The following is a 23,212-nucleotide window of genomic DNA, read 5'->3' on the forward strand; positions in this document are numbered from 1 at the left end:
AACCCGTAAGCGCCACCGGGTGTGACTTGAAAACCAAAAAGAAAAGAAAGAAAGAAAGAAAAAGAAAAAAAAACTCCTTTGAAAAGCAAGCGTGGCATATCTGGCCTGGGACCTGAGAGATAGTAGAGTGGGTCAAGTACTTGTCTTGCATGTGCCTAACCAGGGTGTGAGTCCTGCACCACATATAAAGCCCTGAGTCCCACCAGAATAGATTCCTGAGCACTGTTGGGTATATTCTCCAAAACAAAACAAAACAAACTAAAAGCCTGTCTGGTCCACATGAGTCTAACAGTTCAAGAGGCAACTTATTAGGGTTGATAGGAAAGAAGAGCACTGACTCCCAGCAGCAGGACACAGGCCTCACATGTGAGGTCCTGGCTTTGATCCCCACTCTCTCTCACTCTCCCCCGCCACACACACACATGGGTCTCCGCCCATGCTAACTACTACTCTCAGTGACCCTGTTCCTTCTCATCATGATTTCTATTTGGCTGTGCCCAGCGATGCTCAGGGCCTACTCCTTTCTGTGTTCAGGAAGCTTTGCTGGCGGGGCTCAGGGAACCATATGGGAGGCCAGAGATTGAAGTTGGGCCAACCGCAAGCAAAGCAAAGCATCCTACCCACTGTACTGTCACTCTGACCCCCTCTCCTTGAATCTGAAGTACCAGATCAAATGGGTCTAGAACATTATCGAAGGAGTGGGTGGGTGGGGCTAGACAGTAAGCCCTGAGCATCACTGGGTGGGATGCAAAAATCTTTTAAAAAGCATAATCTGGGGCATTTGGGATAGTACCCTGAGTCCCTAGGAGATATGGAGACTTCTGGGGCTGCTGGAGCTGAAGTACCCTGCACACACCAGAAAGAAACAATGTTGGGAGCTGCTAGTGCCAGCTCAGAAGACAGGTCTGATGCCTGCCGTGGGCCTCCCCATGACTTTGCATTGGGCGTGGCTCCATTCACAATGAGGGATGACCAGACGGCCAGGCTCTGCCCTCAGAGGACCTACACCACTCCCTCACCACCGACTACCAGAGCCCTGCCTCAGTTTCCCTAGAATAGCCTTCCCGGCAGCTCCTGGGAGACGACGAGGGTGGCCCAAACTGCCAGGAGCAGCGGCTGGGAAGAGGCCCCTCTCCATCCGCCTCCGGCCACCTGTCCTGAGCACTCACTCCCCTTCACACAGCTGGAGAGGGGCCCCCAGTCCCTGCTTAAGGGCGGAGGGGGGGCAGCTGTGGGGAGGTTTCAGAAACTCCAGCCAAGGCCCGGCGAGGCCCCTTCTAGCGGATGGAGGTGCTGCGAGTGTAAGTCTGGGAGTGGGGGAAAGGCACTTGGGAGAAATGGGAATCGGGGGTGGGATGGGGAATGGAATGTGCTGTTCCCCTCTCCTGGGGGCACAGCTGTTTATTCTGATCTCCTCTGTTAGCTGCAGCCCCGTGCTTATCTGAGGGCCCAATCCTGACGCCGGCCCCTCCTCTGTTGCTAAGCTGGACAAGGCAGATACTGTAGGATCCAGTCGGGTTCCTTGCTCTCACCTCCCGGGTTCCTGACACTCCCAGCTATTAAAAGACACAGAGGACACCTCAAAAAGAAATGCCTGCCTGCAGAGCTGGTTGCTCAAGAGTTGCCTGGGTATCTGTCTTATTGCAGTCACAGGATGCAAAGGGCCCACAGATAGGACTGGTGTGACTGGGGGCTTGGGACAGAGGCAGCTGCGACCTCCCAGACACCACACTTCATGACAACTTCACTCTCTATTTCTCAATGAGAGATTGCAGAAAGAATAGACTAGAGGAACCAGAGAGACAGGACAGCAGAAAGAGCGCTTGCTTTGCATGCAGCGGAGCTGGGTTCAATCCCCAGCAACCCATATGGTCCCCCAAGTTCCACCAGCAGTGACCCAAGTGCAGAGCCAAAAGGAGGAAGCCCTGAATGTGGCACAAAAACAAAGAACAGACTAGCACTGGAGAGTATGCTCAGCAGTTGAGCATTTATTTGCCTTGCATGTATGAGGCCTTATGTTCTGTTCCCTAACACCACCACCCCACATGAAAACATAAGTAATTGACTTGATTTGCATTTTTCTTGTTCTTTATTGGTTTTTGAGCCATACCCCTAGGCACTCAGGGGTTACTCGTGGCTCTGAGTTCAGAAATCACTCCTGGCAAGCTCGGGGGACCATATGAGATGCTGAGCATCGAATCCAAGTTGGCTACATGCAAGGCAAATGCCCTAGATGCTGTGCTGTCACTCAGGCCCCCTTTGTCTTTTCTTTCTTTCTTTTTTTATTTTTCATGTTATTACAGAACTGGAATATTTTGAAAAGGAAGGAAAGTTGAGGGGGAAAAAAAACACTCATAGTCTACAGTCTCCCAAATAAAACCAATGTTAACTCATATTTTGGCATGTTTTCATCCAGTTTCTTTCCTACTATGAATATGTCTATGAATGTGTGTGTAAATGCGTAGGTTTTTTTTTTGTTTTTGGGTCACACCCGGCAGTGCTCAGGGGTTCCTCCTGGCTTTACGCTCAGAAATCGCTCCTGGCAGGCTCGGAGGACCATATAGGATGCCGGGATTCGAATCACCGTCCTTCTGCATGCAAGGCAAATGCCCTGCCTCCATGCTATCTCTCCAGCCTCTAAAATGCATAGTTTAAAATATATTGTACATATCAATTTTGGGGTGTTTTCCCCTCAAAACATCACCATTGTGGTAATTTGTGTGCTATCACATATTTTTACAAAGTGGCTTTTGAAATAACTAATGGTCATGCTCTATGTGAGGCATTTTACCAGTTCCAAGTTTTGATGTCTTTATTTTTGCTTGTTTAGGGCCATGTTTTGATGATTAGGGCTTACTCCTGACTCTGCCCTCAGGAATTACTCTTGGCGGTAGTAGGGGAATATATGGGATGCTAGGCATCAAAGCTGGGTCTGCTGCATGGAAGGCAAGTGCTTTATCCACTTTACTACTGCTCCAACCCATGCCAAATTTTTGTCAGTATTTACAACATTTGGGGAAAAAGTCATCAAGAACATTGTTAGTTGTTTTTTTTTTTTTTTTTTGGGGGGGGCACATCCGGTGATGCTCAGGGATCATTCCTGCCTATGCGTTCAGAAATCGCTCCTGACTTGGGGGACCATATGGGACTCTGGGGGATCGAACTGCGATCCGTCCTGGATCAGCAGCAAGCAAGGCAAAAGCCCCTGAACATTGTCAGTTTTAAGCCAGACCCTTCAGCAACGCTCACAGCTTATTCCTGGCTAAGTGCTCAGAGATCACTCCTGGTGGTGCTCAGAGTTCATACATGGTGCTGGGAATCAAACCAGGATCAGCCAGATGCAAGGCACTGTGCTATCTCGACAATGCAAGGGCTGGACTTTCCCCTATTTACAATTACACAGTAAGAACAGGGCCTGGACAGTTGAATCATCAGAGCAGCTGGCCAGAATATTTTGGAGACATCAGCTAGCAGAGATAAAGACAAACTGCTCTCTGCAGGAGTCACTGGGCGCCAGTCGGGGCAGGCCAAGAAGCGGCGCGTTCGGAGCCTGTTGTGCAATGGAGCCATGTTGCCTGTCTCCAGCAGGCTCCCTTTTGCAGACTTTTATCTTTCTTAGCTGTTGAATATCAAGTCCACTTTCCAGCAGCATGGCTACTTCCTTCTGGGGGCTCCCATCTCCCCTGGTATAAATCCAGGACCAATCTTCCTGACCTGTACCAGGGAAACTGGGTGCCTGGGTCAGCTGCTCTCAGATCCCTCTCAGTTCCGTGCTTTGTCAGATCTATTCATTTCCAAACTTTTCTCCAGGTTTATGTTTTCTTTTATATTTTTGGTTTTGGGTTATACCTAGCAATGCTCGAGAATTACTCCTGGCAGTGCTCAGGGGACCCTATGGGATGCTAGAGATCAAACCCACATTGTCCATGCCTTACTCAAACTACTATTGTTCTGGCCCCTTAAGTGTTCTTCTTAAGTTAGGTTTTTTTGGTTTGTTTGTATTTGGGGGGCACACCTGGTGGTGGTCACATCTTACTTCTGGCTCCACATTCAGCGGTTATTCCTGGTGGTGTTCAGGAGACCATATGGGGTGCTGGAGATTAAACCTTGGTCAGCTACACACGAGGTAAGCACTTTACCTGCTGTATTATTTCTCCAGCCACAAGTTGATGTTTTTCAAATTTCAAGTCAGAACACCTTACTGGGTCATGAAACGATGACACCAACCATAACCAGCACTGAAAAGAACCAGGGATGCAGTTCCGTGGAGAGTGTCTGCCTGTAGGGGTGAGACATCTGGCCAACGGGGATCCCAAACAAACCACCATTTTGGTCATTAGTATCCCCACCACGTCATGACGTGCAATCCCCAGTGAGTACGATAACCAAGTGTGACCCTGCATCATTTCCACAACTAAGGGGAGAGAAAATAAAGTGGGGTGCAAACTTTAAAAATTAAATAGAATGGGAGAATAAAGAAATGGTACAGCTGGTAGGGTGTTTAGTTTACACGTAGTCAACCCAGATTCGATCTCCAGCCTCCCTTAAGTTTCCTCAGGGAACATAGGAATGATTCTTCTGCACAGAGCAAGGAGCCCTGCTGGGTATAGCCCCAAACAGAAACAAACGTAGAATTAAAAAGTAAATGGTGTAGGGCTGGAGAGATAGCACAGCAGTAAGGTGTTTGCCTCGCACACAGCTGATTCAGGACTGGCGGTGGTTCAAATCCCAGTATCCGATATGGTCTCCCATGCCGCCAGGAATGATTTCTGAGTGCAGAGCCAGGAGTAACCCTGAGTGCCGCCAGGTGTGACCCCAAACCAAAACAAACAACAACAACAACAAAAATAAATGATATTGCCATATAGGTGGGAATTGGAGAGATAGTACAGGGGGGTAGAGTGTTACCTTGCTCATGCCCAAGCTGGATTCTTTCCCCAGCACCCATTTGGTCCCTGCCAGAAATGTTCCCTGAGTGCAGAGCCAGAGTTAAGCCTTAGTAATGCTGGGTGTGGCACCAAAACAAAACAAAATCAGTACAGGGTACTAAGAAGGACAACTGCTTTTCCTGCATTCCACACACAAGCCCTGGTTCAAATCCCAGCACATACAGTCTCCTAAGCATTGCCGGGATTACTCCTGAGCGAATAGTCAGGACTAGACACTGAGTGCTTTAGGGTGTGGTCAAACAGCCTTCTCCACCCCAGAAAGGTATTGCCAGGACAGGGCTGATAACTTAAAAGTGTTAGAGCTCATGCTTTAATTGTGGGAGTCCTGTGTTTGTTTGTGGGTAATTAAGAATTGGGATTTATTGTGAAAGGTTAGGATGGAGTGCTGAGAGCTTGATTAGAGAGCAGGGACCAAAGTGGGGGTGTAACTCCAAGGCTCTCAACATTTGTACAGAGACCTATGGTTCAGGTTTTATTTGCCCCAAGAGGCACTGGATGAGCCGCCTTTCAACTACCATGTCTCCAAATCAACTGCAAAAAACTTGTTAAAACTACTTCTTGGAGGTGTGGATCTCCTGGTGGTCAGGGAACTTGAACTCGTTCTGCAGATTGGGGCAGATAAGCATAATGACTTGGCTAGTGTGGACCCTGGCCACCATGCATGGGGCCCCCTATATACCTACCTGTTTCTAGGTCTTGACATTGGGAAGAAGAGACAAATAGGAATGACTCTAGCAGGGGCTGAAGAGATAGTAAGGTGGGCATTTCACAGGCCCCTAAGCCTTGCCAGAAGAGATCCCTGAGTTTTACCAGGTATTTAACCAATTGCCCTCACCCCAACACACACACACACACACACACACACACACACACACACACACACACAATGTACACTACAAAACTCTATCTCCAAAAGCCCTGAGTTTGATCCTTGACACTGCCTAGTTGCAGAGCACCACCATGAATAACCTAGAGCATTGCTGGGTGTGGCCTAAAACCAAAAATAATTTTTGTTGTTTTTGGGCCATAACCGGTGATGCTCAGGGATTACTCCTGGCTATGCGCTCAGAAATCGCTCCTGGCTTGGGGCACCATATGGGACACCAGGAGATAGAACTTCGGTCAGTCCTAGGTTAGTGTGTGCAAGGCAAATGCCCTATTGCTTGCACCATCGCTCCAGCCCCCAAAAATAATTTTAAGGGGTTTTTTTTTGGGGGGGGGGCCACATGCAGCACCACTCAGGGGTTACTCCTGGCTCTGTGCTCAGAAATCGTTTTTGGCAGGCTTGGTGGACCATATGGGATGCTGGGAATCAAACCTGAGTCCGTCCTGGGTCAGCTGCATGCAAGGCAAATGCCCTAACACTGTGCTATCTCTCTGGTCCCTACAGTTTTTATTTTTATATTTTAAAATCACTCTTCAGGGGCCGGGCGGTGGCGCTAGAGGTAAGGTGCCTGCCTTACCTGCACTAGCCTTGGACGGACCGCGATTCGATCCCCCGGCATCCCATATGGTCCCCCAAGCCAGGAGCGACTTCTGAGCTCATAGCCAGGAGTAACCCCTGAGCTTCACCTGGTGTGGCCCAAAAACCAAAATAAATAAATAAATAAATAAATAAATAAATAAATAAATAAATAAATAAATAAATAAATAAATAAATAAATAAAATCACTCTTCAATCAATGGACCAAAACTTAACAATTAATGTTAGATATAATGTCCTTTATTTTATTTTATTTGTGGGGGGGCACACTCAGAGGCGCTCAGGGGTTATTCCTGGCTATATACTCAGGAATCACTTCTGGCTGGCTCAAGGGACCACATGGTATACCGGGGATTGAATCTGGGTTGGCCATGTGCTAGGCAAATACCCTATGAACTGTGCTATTGCTGTGATCTCTCATGCCCTTTATTAATCCATACAGGCCATTATTTGTCTTCTGCTTTGTTGAAACAATAGGTCAGACAGCATTTGAAACAGAAATGTCTGTCAAAGTGGCTGGCCTCTGATTTTATCCTCCACATCTCTAATATTCCTTTCATGCTTTCTTGCTCCTGTTGTATATTCTGGAAAAGCACCTCATCTCTTCAACCCAGTTTCTTTTTCTTTCCCTCCCTCCCTCCCTTCCTTCTGTCTTTTCTTTTTTCTTCTTTCTTTTTTCTTTCTCTCTTTTTTCTTTTTCTTTTGTCTTTTCCTTCCTTCCTTCCTTCCTTCCTTCCTTCCTTCCTTCCTTCCTTCCTTCCTTCCTTCCTTCCTTCCTTTCCCTTTCTTCCTTCTTCCTTTCTTTCTTTCGTCTCTTTCCTTCTTCCTTTCTTTCTTTCGTCTCTTTCTTTCTTTCTTTCTTTCTTTCTTTCTTTCTTTCTTTCTTTCTTTCTTTCTTTCTTTCTTTCTTTCTTTCTTTCTTTCTTTCTTTCTTTCTTTCTTTCGTCTCTTTCTTTTTATTTTTGGGGCACACCCAGTGTGACCCCCCTAAAAAATTGATACCTGGCACCTTGAACCTGGCAGATCAGCAAAGCAGCTCTGGTGTCTCCTGCATTATCGAGTTTTATAAAGTCCCTGCCCCAGCTCATTGCTGGAGTCTTAGAACCATTAAACAAAACCAAGCATAACTATTGTTACAGAAAATAGCAGTGATTACAGAAACAGTTACTCACTATTTTAGAAAGAATCAGTGGTCTTATTGAAAAGGCAGCAGTGGCCCCCAAACTGCCATGGAATAAAAAATAGGAAAAAGAAAAGGAATATTTCTTTTTTTTTTTTTTTTTTTTTTTTTGGGCCACACCCGGTGACGCTCAGGGGTTACTCCTGGCTATGCACTCAGAAGTCGCTCCTGGCTTGGGGGACCATATGGGACGCCGGGGGATCGAACCTCGGTCCGTCCTAGGCTAGCGCAGGTAAGGCAAGCACCTTACCTTTAGCGCCACCGCCCGGCCCCGAAAAGGAATATTTCTAAAATAGGTTTTCAGTAAAACACTGAAATATTCAGAAAAGGAAAAAGACATAAAGGGAACCACCATTTAAAGTTCCATTGGAATCATTTCTCAGTGAATCCCCTCCTTTTTCATTTTTCTCAAATGTCATCTCTGGGAAGAAATTCTTGGTTAAGCCGCCCAAAAGCAACTGCTCTTCCTCTACTTTCCCGCAGCCCCATCACTCAAAGCTTTCCTGCAGCTCAGGACACCCATTAGCAAACGTGCCCTCAATTCCTACAAGTGTGCTTTTAATGGTCCCACAGTCAATGCCGTGGACCGTGGGAGGCAATCACTGACCAGAAAAACCACCAACTGTTTACACAGTGTGGCCCCTTGGCCCAGCTCGGCACAAAACTCAACCCAGGCGCAGCCACCTCTCCCAAAGGAAATGGGCTGGACTAGCGGGGGAGGTTGCAAACCTATAGAGATGGCTCAATAGAATATAATGATCATTTTGTTATTTAACACGTTGACACTGGTGCAGCAATGTGTGTTAAACCATATCCAAGTGTGAGCCACTGGTGGTACACGTCGGCATCCACGTGTTAATGATAGGTGTTATTTTGTTTATTTTGGGGGGGCCACACCCAGCAGTGCTAAGAGCTTACATCTGGCACTGCACTCAGGGATCACTCCTGGCTGGCTTGGGACCATAGGGGTGCTGGGATTGAACCCAGGTTGGCCTTGTGCAAGGCAAATTTACCCTATCCCCTGTGCTATTGCTCCTGCCCCAGGTGGTCTGGTTTTGTTTGTCATTTATTGTTTTTGTTTTTGTTTTAAGGTCACACCTGGCATCGATCAGGGTTATGACTCCTGGCTCTGTGCTCAGAAATCACTCCTGGCAGGTGTGGAAGGCCTTATGGGGTGCCAGGGATAGAACCCAGGTCAGCCGTGCAGGGCAAGTGCCCTGCTGCTGTGCTGTGATATCAGATATCATGTTTTTATGCTAGGTTTTAAGCTAGCTTTAAATGTGGCTCCAGGTAAATGAAGAGGAGTAAGGAGCCTGGAACATAGGGATTTGGCTACAGGAAGAGAGAAGGAGTGCCAGGGAACCCACACTCTGCAGTCTTGTCCTGTACCATCTGGGCCAGGGCTGCTGCTCTTTTCCCACTGCAGGTATGAGTACTAGGGCCAGCTTCGCCCAAAAGACACGTGTACTCTCAGCCCTGCCCAAACCTGAATCTGGGGGAGAGAAAGGGAAATGGGCTCGAGGAAGAGGAGCAGGAAAGTGTGCTTGCACCAACACAAACACCAGAGCAGCTATGGTCAAGCTGATTTGTTTAGGGCTCCCCAGATAGCTCAAGGTCCTTGCCCCACCTAGCCAAGTGCACATAGCCACCACATCTCCTGCTTCCTGGGCAGTACTTGAGCTGCCTACTGGGGCTGGGCCGGGCCATCCAGGCTCCTTCCCTTCCACCTGGCCTGGTTAGCCCACCAGGCTGGCTGGTGCTGCAGGGCTTGTGCCCACACCAGCCCATGCTGACTGGCTATACACTAACCCACTCTCAGACACAAAGCAGCTCAGGGGCCTACCAGCCTGCTCCACCCATCCCGAGGCTGTGTGCAGAACCATGTCTCGGCAGGGAGTGTGGTTATCTAACATTCCCCTGGAGAGTGGGCAGACACCATCCCTGCAAGCACATATACACTCCTATGTTTATGCACACACATTCACACACTTATGCACACACACAAGCCTGCATATATCATACTCTCCCTCGTGCACACACCTTATCACACACCCACAAACACACAGTGCTAGCAAAAGCCAGCTCAGGGCGAGAGTTCTACACCAGGCTCACCGTCGACTATGACTTTAAGACATATTATTGAACATCTGTGCCTCAGTTTCTTCACCTGCAAATTAAGAAAATCTTCCTGGATTCCGTTTATTATTATTATTATTATTATTTTATTTTGTTTTTTTGGCCCACACCCAGTGACACTCAGGGGTTACTCCTGGTTCTGCACTCAGAAATTGTTCCTGGCTCGGGGGACCATATGGGACCCAGGGATCAAATCCAGATCCTTCCTGGGTCAGCTGCATACAAGGCAAACACCCTACCACTGTGCTATTGCTCCAGCCCCCTTTTTTATTTTTTTGAGGAGAGAGAGGGCCACATCCAGAAATGCTCAGAGGCTACTTCCAATTCTGTGCTCAGGGGTCCCTAAGGGTGCCAGGGATCAAACCCAGGTCAGTCATGTGTTAGGTACTAATAGTCTGATCCTCTTATTGTCTCTCTGGTACCTTCCTGGCTTCTTGTGAGAATTAAGTAAGAAGTGAGTTAGTCTGGCATCTCTACCAAAAATAATTGGAGTTAATAACCATATAGACAATATAATATGTAAATTAAATAGCTTATAAGAGCTATGTAAAACATAACTATATAGTGGGTTTTTTGTTTTTGCGTCACACCTGGCAGCTCTCAGGATTCACTCCTAGGGCCAGAGAGATAGCATGGAGGTAAGGCGTTTGCCTTTCATACAGGACAGTGGTTTGAATCCCGGCATCCCTTATGGTCCCCTGTGCCTGCCAGGACGATTTCTGATTTCTGAGCATAGAGCCAGGAGTAACCCCTGAGCACTGCCATGTGTGACCCAAAAAACAAAAAACAAAAAACAAAAAAAAAAGAAAAAGGGTTCACTCCTGACTCTATGCTCAGAAATTGCTCCTGGCTCAGGGGACCATATGGGATGCCGGGACTCGAACCACCGTCCTTCTGCATGCAAGGCAAACACCTTACTTCCATACTATCTCTCCAGCCCCAACTATATAGTTTTATTAATAACTTTTATATAAACTTTACAAATGGTATATGTCCTTACAAGTTACATCACTATATAGTACTATATTACCAGGAAAGATACATATATTTGTAAATTTTAGTCCACACCCAATTTGGGTTACTCTCAGATTGGTTCTTCCATGTCTTTCCTGGCGACGTTCTGGGAACCATGTGATGTCCGGAATTGAACCTAGGCTTCCAGCATGCAAAGCATGTGTACTAACCCTTTAAACTCTTTCTCTTTAACGTTTAGAAAGGTTAAATTACAGATTTTTGGTTTATAAACAATTTACCCATACGGAATATGGGTTAAGGTCATTGTATCCCTAGATAGTCAAAAATCCATGTATGTTAGGGCTGGAGAGAGCCCTACAATAGAGAGCCTATACAATGGTAGGGCGTTTGCCTTGCATACTGCCGATTCAGGACAGATGGTGGTTCAAATCCCGGCATTCCTTATGGTCCCCGGTGCCTGCCAGGAATGATCTCTGAGCACAGAGCCAGGAGTAATCCCTGAGCACCATCAGGTGTGACCTAAAAACAAACAAACAAACAAAAACATATGGACTAGGGGCAGAGCTCAGGAAGTGTACTCTTTGCATATTGGGAGGTTAGGAGTTGATCATCAGTATTGCAAGATCCCTTAGTCATGCTGGGAGTGATCTCCAAGCACCAGACCAGATCCCCCACAATTACCCCTAGTTTGAGCCCCTATTAAAAACATCCGTGTATTTATTTAACACCCCCCCAACTTAACTACTATATGAATGGTTGGCTGGAAACCTGACCAGTAAAGAGTTGGAGAAATTTCTGTATTTTATATATAACCCTAAAGATTATATAATAATATATGTATTATTTATATATATATATATTTTTTGGGGGGGGGCCACACCAGGCGTTGCTCAGGGGTTACTCCTGGCTGTCTGCTCAGAAATAGCTCCTGGCAGGCACGGGGGACCATATGGGACACTGGGATTGGAACCAACCACCTTTGGTCCTGGATCGGCTGCTTGCAAGGCAAACGCCGCTGTACTATCTCTCCGGGCCCTTATTTATATATTAATATATTATATATACATTTATTTTTATAATTAAGCTAAATAAATTTTGGATGTTTTTTGTGGGGGAAGGCTGGGTCACAACTGGCTGTGCTCAATGCTTTCTCTTTGGCTCTGTGCTCAGGGCCAATTTCTGTTGGTGCTGGGCATGGAATCCATGTCAGCCATGTGAAGGGCAAGCAACCACCTTACCTATTGTACTATCTCCCCAAACCTTGCACTATGCCTCCTGACAGACTCTGAATACTGTTTAGAGGTAAACTGTACTGTGCAAAGATACACTATTATTGTTCCCAACATCTTTGCTTCCTGGGAAGAAATGTAGGTTCTGAGAACATTGACATGATCCTCTTCCAAAAGGAATGAGCAAAACAACTCCCAGAAGCAACTTAAGAGGAAATGCATGGGAGAAAGAAACAAGATTCAGAGGCCCACCCAGAAGGGACCAAGCTCAAATCTGATTATTGCAGAGTTTCAAAGTTGGGCCAGAGAAAGCTCCAAAGACCAGGAAGTAAGTACTGTAGGCCAGAGGCCTGGGTTCTCTCCCTGGCACCTCATGGTTATCAGAGTGAGCTCAGAACATAGAACCAGGATGAGCCCCTGGGCACAACCAAGTGCAGGACAGAAAAACCAAAAAAAGTTTGAGTTAGAATCCAAAAGGCAAGGAGTAAAATGGCTCCTTTTCCTGGAGAACAGCCTCGCTCTATATGTGAGACAATTTCAAGAAAAGCTGGAGGCAACTACCATAGCAGGTAACAAGTGATGAAGGAAATAAAAGGCTTAGGAAAATGGACCAATTCCGAGGCTCTGCTTAGCCACCCAGCACATCTGAGGTTTTAGTTTTTTGGGCTCCTGTAGTTTTGTTCTGGGGCCACATCTGGTGATGCTCAGGGCTGAGTCCTGATACTGCACTCAGGAATCACCCCGGCAGGATTCATTTACACTCAGAATGCCAGGAATTGAACTCTGTTCAGTTGCATGCGAAAAAGTGCTCTACCTGTACTAAGTCTCCAGCTTCCACTTCAGATTTTGTAACCTAAAATCCCCCCTACACTGTGATGAAAATAGGCTCTAAGGTCCAAAAGAGAGTACAAGGGATAAAGCACTTGCCTTGCATGTGGCTGACCCCATTTTGATTCCCCCTTACTTCATGGTCCCCCAGCATCTCCAAATACAGTCCAACTACCAAGAAAAAAAAATGATGTGTTCTATATCCGAACAATCTTACGGGTCTTTATTCAGTACTATACACTTCTCTTTTCCATTATCATTAATCTTTTGCTTTTGTTTTTGGCTCAGACCCACCTGTGCTCAAAGCTTACTCCTGGCAGTGCTCAGCGGACCATATGGGTCCTGGAGATCAAACCTGCATCGACCACCAAGTAAGCACTCTGCTTGATGTGCTGTCTTCAGTACCTCTGTTATAATTATTTTTTCCTTTCTCACTTGCAAAGGTGCTAAGGGAACCATATACGGTCATATATGGGTCATGCATGAAAGGTAAGTGCCCTACACTTCGTACTATCTCTCTGGTCCTTCTGTTATTTTCTTTACAGTGGCTACGCAGTGGTGCTCAGGGCCAGAGATCACTCCTAGACTTGGCCCCTTTGAATCGATCACCAAGCTCAGGGGCTACTCAAGCCAGACCCGGTGGTGCACAGGCAGCCAGGCCTGTGGAGATAATGTCAGGGCAGTGCACGTATTAGGTAGGTGGTCTCCCTTTGTACTATTTCTGGGCCCGAAGCTACTTTTTAGAGACCGAGCATGGGGCTGCAAGGAAAGTGCAGCCTGGTTGTGGGGATGGAGGAGCAGGGGCTGGGGTTAGGAGGAAAGAGCTCCCCAGTAATCCAAGGACAGCTGGGCCATCAGGAGGCTGGAGAGGAATGAGCCTTCCCGGGTCTTAGCTGCATTCAGCAGACTGAGCTTCAAAAAACAGAGCTTGGGAAAAAGTCTGAAAACCAGACAGATGCCTTTGGGGAGACGGGTGGGTGGGCCTCTACTCTCCCCCCCCCCCCCCAGTTCTCTCCTCCTTCCACTGTCACCAAAGCCTCCAGCTGGGGCCCACGTTGAGCCCCAGGATTGCAGCATCTGTCTTAAGCCCTGCTCTGGCTTTGCTTCCTTTCCCAGAACTCAGGGCCCCCCTCCCAGGGGGTATGGGGGGTGCAGCAAGGACCGCCTGGAGGGAAGCGAAGGGAGAAACGGGAGGGAGGGTGAGCTGCAGTACACAGAGCTGGGGCCGGAACTGGGAGTTTCTGGTCCAGTCCCAACTTCAGTATTCCGTCCAAATGACGGACCACAGGCCAGAATCCATGGGCTGATTTTTATTTTAGAAAGCAAAAGAAGGGGGGGGGGGGTTAGGGTGAAATGAAATCATAGGTGGAATGGGGGGAAGGAGAGAAACCAGTTTTGGGTTTCTTTGGTTTGGGGGGGTGGGGAGAGCCCCCAAGCCCACCCCAAGGAACTCATTATGATCCCATGAGGACACAGAACGTCACTCACAAAGTGCTGGCCTGCTCCCCGTGTGGCAGAGCTCTGGGTCTATGAGCCAAAGAGTGGACCTGGAAACCTCAGTCCATTGCTCTGTGCCTCAGTTTCCCTGTCTGTAAGGCCCAGAGAAGCTACTCTTGTAAGAACACAGACATGTTTGGCATCTGGCAGGCCTTCCTGCAGGCCAGGGCCCTCCCTTATCAGCTCTCACGGGAGGGCTGCGAGGGAGAGCTGCCCGCTGATTACAAGCAGGGAACGCCATTTCGCAGGCGGAGGATGAAACCCAGGCCAGCTTTTCAGCTTGCTTTGCTCTAGGACTCAGGGAGAGAACACTCCCTCCGCTGTGAGAGTGGAGGGGAGCTGCTGTGCCCAGGGGTGGGGCCTGGGCTTGCTCATTTGAAAAGGGGCATCCAGTCTCCCAGGGGTGTTGGGGGAAGGTGTTAACTCAGGACTTGGAATGCCAGCTCTGCCTTTCTCTGCGCTTGTCCTCCACAGCGCCTTCTGGCCACAGGGCTTGTAACTGCGCCCTGATGTGAATTTACTTGGCCTTGCCAGGACTATATGTCCTTCTTCTAGTGGGTGTGAGGGGGCAGTGAGCTGACTGAGCCCCACAAACAAAGCATCCAGAAAACCCTCTCCCCTGCTTTTCTAGAGACAATGCCTATTTCTATGCTCTCTCTTCTAAGGAGTGACTGTCCTGGAGGAATTTCAGCCAGGCTGGGAGACAGGGCGAATAGTTTCCTTAGGTGTGACTTTGCAGGAGACCCGGCCTTTAAAGGGGGTGAAGGCTATGCAATGCTACAGTTGCTGGCCAGCCGCACCCACAAAAGTTGCCCGCCTTCCTTGGACCTTGCTCCCGGATAGGGATCTTGGGCAGAAAAAAGGTCCAAGATGGGAAAGAGAACTTTGGGACCTTTGGGGGGGCTAGCAAGTTGTATAGGCTGTTGAGACTGTACAGGGAGGGGGTTCTGTCTGCCAAAGCTCTGAGTCCTGGGGTGTGCAGAGCTGGAATCGAACCAGGCAAAGGCCCCAAGAAACCAGCTGGTGCCTGAAGGTGGCGATCTTGACCCAATCCAACATCTGGAGTGACATGCTGGGCAACCGTGCCACCTTGTGTACAAACGCATGAACACCAAAGTGTGTATGTTGGGGGTGGTGGTGGTGGAATACAGGGGCTGACGTGTACGGAAAGCTTCGAAAACCAACTGGACCATTACAGGTAAGCTTTGAGGGTTTATCCTGGGCAGGATCTCCTCTGAAAACAGGCTCCAGAATTTCCTAGATAACTACCCTTCATCACTGATAAGTTGCATTAAGTTAGAATTTTTTAGGGGGTTGGGCCACATCCTACATTGCTATAGGAGACCTACAGAAGACCTACATCCTTACATCCTACAGGAGACTAAAAGGGATGCCGAGGATGGAACTTGGGTTGGCCACGTTCAAGGCAATTGCCCTACCTGCTATACTACCTCTCAATTGTATTAGTCCCAATTGTATTAGAAAACTATTTGTTAGAAATTCCTTAAGGAGGGGAGCTGAAGTGATAGCATAGTGTGTTTGCCTTGCACGCTGCCAACCCTGGACGGATCGGGTTCGATACACACAGGAGTAACCCCTAAGCACTGCTGGGTGTGCTCCCCCAAATAGAAATTCCTTAAGGGGGGTGGGGAGGAGGGAGATTTGGGACATTGGTGATGGGAATGTTGCACTGGTGATGGGTGGTGTTCTTTACATGACTGAAACCCAAGCACAATCATGTATGTAATCAAGGTGTTTAAATAATATATATAAAAAATTTATAAAAAAAAAAAAAATTCCGGGGCCGGGCGGTGGCGCTGGAGGTAAGGTGCCTGCCTTGCCTGCGCTAGCCTAGGACGGACCGCGGTTCGATCCCCGGCATCCCATATGGTCCCCCCAAGAAGCCAGGAGCAACTTCTGAGCGCATAGCCAGGAGTAACCCCTGAGCGTCACAGGGTGTGGCCCAAAAACCAAAAAAAAAAAAAAAAGAAAAAGAAAAATTCCTTAAGGGGTTGGAATGGTTGCACAGAGGTAAGGCATTTGCCTTGCACATGGCCAACACAGGAAGGACCCTGGTTTGAATCCTGGCATACCATATGGACCTCCGAGCCTGCCAGGAGAGACTTCTGAGTGCAGAGCCAGCCTGAGGGCCGTTGGGTATGACCCAACAACCCAACAACAACAACAACACAAAAAAAAAAAAAAAAAAAAAAAAAAAAAAGAAAAAGAAATTCCTTAGGATTTTGGAAATAGCTCTAGCAGTTTTCTCAGCCCCTACATAGAGGCCTCCAAAGAAAGACTTTTGCAGAAATCTGAGGCCAGTAAGATAGTTATAGAATGAAGGTGCTTGGGGCTGGCGAGGAGGCACTAGAGGTAAGGTGTCTGCCTTGCAAGCGCTAGCCAAGGAAGGACCGAGGGACCTCGGTTCGATCCCCCCGCATCCCATATGGTCCCCCCAAGCCAGGGGCAATTTCTGAGCTCTTAGCCAGGAGTAACCCCTGAGCATCAAATGGGTGTGGCCCGAAAAACCAAAGGAAAACAAAATTAAGGTGCTTACCTTCTACATGGTAGATAAACTATTTGAGTTTAATCCCTCGTGTAGCCCTTGAGCACTGTCAGGTGTGGCTCAGCCCCATCACCACCACAAAACCAAACAAAAATGTACAAATATAGCAATAAGAATCACTCCTAAACCACCTCCTCCTTGCGTTTCAACCTCCCAGGCTTTGACATCAAGCCCCTCCCGAAGCCACACACAGGTGCTCAGGGTACTGAAGGTTCCTTCTATTGCTCCCATGTTGGGGAGCATGCAGCGACACGGATGGAACCTATGTTTACACAAGCAAAGCATGAGCTTAAGTGCTTTGACTTTTCTTTTTTCTTTTTCTTTTTTTTTTTTTTTGGTTTCTGGGCCACACCCAGTGACGCTCAAGGGTTACTCCTGGCTATGGCTCAGAAATCGCTCCTGGCTTGGGGGGACCATAAATGGAAGCCGAGAGATCAAACCACGGTCCATCCTAGGCTAGTGCAGGCAAGGCAGATGCCTTATCCCTTGCGCCACCACTCCGGCTCCTTTCTTTTCTTTTGTTTTGCTTTTGGATCACAAAAGGCCGGCGCTCAGGGGTTACTCCTGGCTCTGTACTCATAAATCTCTCCTGGCAGGCACAGGGGACCATATGGGATACAGGGATTCAAACCTCCATTACAGGTGGGCCACTTGCAAGACAAACGCCCTACCACTGTGCTATCTCTATGGCCCTGCTTTCACTTTTCTGCTCCCAATCCTCAATCATTTTGTTTTTCGCCATACCCTGTGGTACTCCGTCGTCATTCCTGGTAGATTGGGTCCCGTCTGGGTGCCAGGGATAAAAGTGGGCTAGCATATGTAAGGCAAGCAAGTACCCTACATGCTGCATTGTTGTGTATGTAAATATTTTAGGGGATTATTATGTTACTGACCCTAACCTGATCGGTGATTGTGCCCTACCCTAGGGTGTGACCTGGCATTCTGCCCCCACCCTAGGGTAGTACCTGATTCTGCTTCCACCATTGGGTGGTATCTGATCCCACCATTGGGTGGTACCTGATTCTGGGGGATAAAAACAAGGGTCTGTGGAAGACGAGGGGCTTTTAGCAGGAACTGATGCTGAGGCTTTGGACTTTAGTCTTGTCCACCGAATAAAGCTAATATTTCCACAAGCCTGACTGTCTGCAAGCTGTTTACCCGCTGTTTCACCTCAGAACCGTCGGCTAGACAGGGTGGCAGACGCGTGCTTCGAGCTGAAGGGGAAAGACCTCATCCTCCATCCCTCCATCAGTCAACCTCTTCAGGGACTGACTTGTAACACTGCATTATGTCTTCAGCCTTAAAAACACATTTTTCGGGGGCCGGGCGGTGGCGCTAAAGGTAAGGTGCCTGCCTTGCCTGCGCTAACCTTGGACGGACCGTGGTTCGATCCCCCGGTGTCCCATATGGTCCCCCAAGCCAGGAGCAACTTCTGAGCACATAGCCAGGAGTAACCCCTGAGCGTTACTGGGTGTGGCCCAAAAACCAAAAAAAAAAAACAAAAACAAAAAAAAAAAACACATTTTTCCCATCATTTTAAAATCAATTTTGAGTTTCAACCTCCTCTGGGTTTGACATGTTAGGAATTTGAGGCTCCCAAATTGGGGGAAAGGTGCATCCCATATGGTCCCTCAGCCTGCTAGGGGTGATATCTGAGTGCAGAACCAGGAGTGACCCCCTGAGCACCGCTGGGTGTGGCCCAAAATCAATCAAGTTTTTTTGTTTGTTTTTTGTTTGTTTGTTTTTCTGGGGGGGTCACACTCAGTTACTCCTGGCTCTAAGCTCAGAAATCGTCCCTGGCGGCTTGGGGGAACCATATGGGGATGTCGGGATTCGAACCACCGTCCTCTGCCTGCAAGGCAAACGCCTTACCTCCATGCTATCTCTCCGGCCCCCAATTTAATCATGTTTTAAAAAAAATTCTTGGGGCCAGAGAGATAGCATGGAGGTAAGGCATTTGCCTTGCGTCTAGATAGAAGGACGGTGGTTCGAATCCCGGCATCCCATATTGTCCGCCTTGTCTACCAGGGGCGATTTCTGAGTGTAGAGGTACGAATGACCCCTGAGCGCTGCTGGGTGTGACCCCCCCCAAATTCTTTAAGTTTTTTCATTGTTGTGGAGGCTGCATCAGGCTGTGTTAGGGGGTGTGCAGACACATGGTGTAGGGGATCAAACTCACACTTCCCAGCCCAAAAGCCTGGATTCTGAAATCAGAGATGACAGTTCCAATCCAGGTTAGGCCTTGGGATAAGTTGTGGACTCAGGCAATCATCTTAGCTTGAGCTTCAGTTTCCTTGATGGTGGTGGGGGTAGAGTTCATTACTACCTGAAGCAGTGATGACTGTTTTAGCTGGGGAAGGTCAAATATTTCTGAACTGGTCTGATGTCATTTGACTCCTAACTTCTAATGGCATTCCTGCATTTCTGATTGTAGGGAGAGTAGTGGGTCAAGAGAGGGCAAGAGGGCAGAGAGGAGAAAAGGAGACTGTGTGCTCCTAGAGACTGTCCCAACCAGCTCTGGGGAAAGTCAGCAGTTAGTCTGTCCCAGTCCCACCTTCAGGTGTTTCTCAGGTCCCTGTGTGGACTAGAGGTGACTAGGCTAGGGGCAGGCCTTGCAACTATTTGGCATTCTTAGGGTTTCAAGTTTAAACGCCAGAGCAATAGTACAGTGGAGTAAGGCTCTTGCAGGTTCGATCCCCAGCTCCTCATAGGGTCCTAGAGCCCAGCCAAGGGTAATAACCCTTGAGCACTGCTGGGTGGGACCCAACCCCTATTTCCCAGCAAAAGGAAATTTAAATGCCTTTGAAGGCACAAGAAACACACCTACTGCTGGGCAGTGAAAGGGAAACTTGGCAGGGGCCCCAGAGCTTTCCCCAGACCCAGCCCTCCCTAAACTTCCTCTTGTGGTTTCTCAAGAGTACAACCTGTTCTCACATGCCCCCCCTTCCAAAAAATGCAGGGGCAGGGGGCTGGGACATATCAAGGGCTACACAGCACCCCACCCTAGGTGGTAGGAGTCCGAGGGAGCAGCTCAGAGGTTTGTTTACATCCTGCTCACCTGCGGTCTTGAGGTGGGGAGCCCTGCCCCCGCCTCCACAGCCACCCTCAGCCAGAGCAGACCTTGCTGGTGAAGACAGCCCAGAGCTGCAGGCTGAAGGCGAGAGGCTGCTTGCCTTAGGCCTCCCCTGGGAGACAGCTGAATTCAGGGAACACTTCCGCTCCTAGCCTTATCCTCATCTCCCCAGGAGGGCTGGATCACACACACAGAGCCAACTTTGGGGTGCAGGAACCATAGGGGGAGAGATGAGCCAGTGAAGTGTGCAGTGAGTCCTCGATCATCTTCCTTACTGAGCCCCCAAAAGAACTGTTGGACTTGGGGTCTGGAATGTGACGGTCTCTACAGCCTTACAGATCCCTAATAGAGGGGGCTGGGAGACATTCACCTTGCATGTGGCCTGCTGACCCCAGTTTGATCCCCAGCACCACATGGTTCTCAGGGTAGAGGGCAGGGAGTAACCCCAACCACCATCAGGTGTGACCCAAACAACACCCACACACACACACACACACACAAAAAAGATTCCTAACAAAAGAAGTGTCTTGGGCTAGAGTACAACCAATGAGTGCACTTGCCTTGCATGCAGTTGACCTGAGTTTGATCCCAGGCATCCGGAAGCCTCCAGGAGTAATTCCTGAGTATTGAGCCAGAGGGAACCCCCTAGCAACATCAGGTGTGGCCCAAAAACCAAACCCCAAATAACCAAAAAGGGATATATTGGTTCCTTTCACCCCTAGTAAGGGATTATATTGCATCAAACTTTGGTTTATTGCTCAGGAACACACACTTGAACTCTCTAGGAAAGGACTCCAACATTCCCCAGGTGCCAGTTCTCCTAACCCAGACTTGCTGGGGCACCCTATGAACAGTGCCAGCACCTAACTCAGCTCACACTCCCATTCTGGCTGAGACCATCCCCTGGGCCCCTCTTTGGTTGGGGTTGCAAAACCCCCTGTCTAATGAACATTCTCTGTGGCTGGCACCTGATGGTGAAGAATGAGGTCTCCCCATGTGGGGACCCTGCCAGGTGGGCAGCCTTTGGTCACCAACTCAACAGGAAAAGAGAAGAGACCCCCAACCTGCCCAAAGCAAGAGAAGGGGTAACATCCCTGCTCTGCCCCTTTCCTCTGCTATCCCTGAGGAAGAGAACAGACTTTCTACCTTAGAGAACCCTCCTGCTTTCTCACAGCCTATGAGGACCGAGGTAAACCCGGGTGTCACAATGTAAGCCATCTAGAAGGGAACTTACAGAACTGAGTGGAGAACTGGAACTCTTCGTTTTTATTTTATTTTTAGTTTTTGGGCCACAACCAGTGGTGCTCAGTAGTTACTCTGGCTCTGCGCTCAGAAGTCACTCTTGGCAGGCTCAGGGGACCATCCGGGATGCCAGGGATCAAACCCAGGTCCGTCCTGAGTCAGCAGCATGCAATGCAAACACCCTACCACTGTGCTATCACTCCAGTCCTGAGACCTGGAACTCCTGAGGGAAGAGCACAGAAAAGAGCAGGCGCCTTGGAACCCTGGAGGCCAGGGTCTCAAGAACTGGGTGTGCTGGATCCTGCAGAAATTTGAGATATGCTCCCAGGTCTAAATGAGGTGTGCACATCTTTATTTTATTTTATTTTATTTTGGTTTTTGGGTCATACTCGGCAACGCTCAGGGGTTCCTCCTGGCTCAACGCTCAGAAGTCACTCCTGGCAGGCTGAGGGGACCATATGGGATGCTGGGATTCGAATCACTGTCCTTCTGCTTGCAAGGCAAATGAACTACCTCCATGCTATCTCTCCGGCCCCTACTTTATTTTATTTTGGTTTTTGGGTCACACCTGGTGACACTCAGGGATTACTCCTGGCTATGCGCTCAGAAATCGCCCCCAGCTTGGGGGACTATACGGGACACCGGGGGATCGAACCGTTAGCGCTTGCAAGGCAAACGCCTGACCGCCCACGCCACCGCTCTGGCCTCAAGGTGTGCACATCTGTGTGTGCATGTAAACCTGCATTACAGAAACTCTAGCTTGCTTACCATCATATTCCCAACATCCAGCCTATGGAGACAGAGTATCCCCCACAATCAAAGGTGATGACTGAACCCCCACACCATCGTGTCTGTCCTCTTTTGAGGAAATGGAAGAATAAACAGAGAGGCCATGAGAGTAGGTGTCCCTCACGAATCTGGTCCCAAGAACAGGTGGGGTATATGTACATGGACTGCTTAGAGCCAACAGTCTAGAAGGCAGGGTGGGGAGTGAGAGTCCCAAATCTGTATGCGCTGTCACCCCTCCCCCCAGATAGACCCTGTACCACACTGGGAATGAGTTCTTAGGGACCAATCCAAAAGTTTGATTTTCTCGGGTTCACCCTTCCTACTTCTCCCTCTTGTTCATGCTGGGCCAGTGGGTGAAGGGCAGGGATGGATTCCTGGTGACCATGTATTCCAATCTCCAGTCGGGGTTCAGCGGATCTGACCCACAGCGAGTGTCCTGAGAGTCCTCCCCACCCCACGACCTCCCTCCCTCCATGCCCCTGCGAGGCAAACCCAGAACACAGCTCAAATGTTCCTTCCCTCAGAAACCTTCCCAGCACTCTTGGCCCCTGAGGGCTGTGAGCACTCAGCTCACAAACAGCTGCAGACATTAGCTGGGCTCCATCAAACTCTGCAACCAGTCTCTTAGAGCTTCTTCACACCCACTCCACGGCTTGGGCCATTCCTCTTGCTATCCTTTTGCTTCTATTATTTTGGGGCAACACCTGCCAACAGTGCTCAGCCATCTCTCCTGGCAAGGGCTCGGGGAACCTGTGGTTCTGAACCCTGTGGGGATCCAACTTGGGTATCACACAGGGTTTCTCACTTCCACCCTCGGGTTATCACTTAAGAAAAGCCAGAAGCAGCTGAGAACACAGAGGGACCCTTATTTCCAGTCCTGACCTCTGAGCCCCCAGCTCACTCTGCACCCTGCTCTGAGATGCCAGCAACAAACAAGAAAGAATCCACTACTTTGAGTGGGCTACTAAAAAAAGGCCAGTTTTTGGTTTGGGGGTGCTTTCCAGTCCAACTGCACAACATCTGGCTCAGAGGAAAAAAGGAGCCCAACTTCCAACTTTGGGGAGCCAGAGGGTCATGATCAGGGCATGCAGACTCAAACTTTAACACTGGGAGGACACCCCTCTCCCCATCCACAGGGCAGGGTTGGGTGGTCTTAAGGCTCCATCTACCGCGGTTCAAGCTTACCTCCTGGACAGGTGAGCCCCCCGAAGTCCGGATCGTGGCAGAGACACTCCAGGATTTGGGGGTGGGTGGTGGGGCCAGGA

The 23,212-nt window shown here is 48.9% G+C and overlaps 1 protein-coding gene across 1 annotated transcript in view; it reads right to left on the bottom strand.

Moving 5' to 3' along the window:
• Nucleotides 1-23,212, bottom strand: part of CCND3 (cyclin D3) — a 140,309-nt gene extending 117,097 nt beyond the window's left edge. Inside the window, exon 1 of the mRNA XM_049764929.1 lies at nt 23,133-23,212. The gene's annotated coding sequence lies outside the window, so the exon portion shown is untranslated. The remainder of the gene's footprint in view (nt 1-23,132) is intronic.

This window comes from Suncus etruscus, chromosome 18 (assembly GCF_024139225.1).
Source record: "Suncus etruscus isolate mSunEtr1 chromosome 18, mSunEtr1.pri.cur, whole genome shotgun sequence".
In the NCBI taxonomy this organism is placed as follows: domain Eukaryota; kingdom Metazoa; phylum Chordata; class Mammalia; order Eulipotyphla; family Soricidae; genus Suncus; species Suncus etruscus.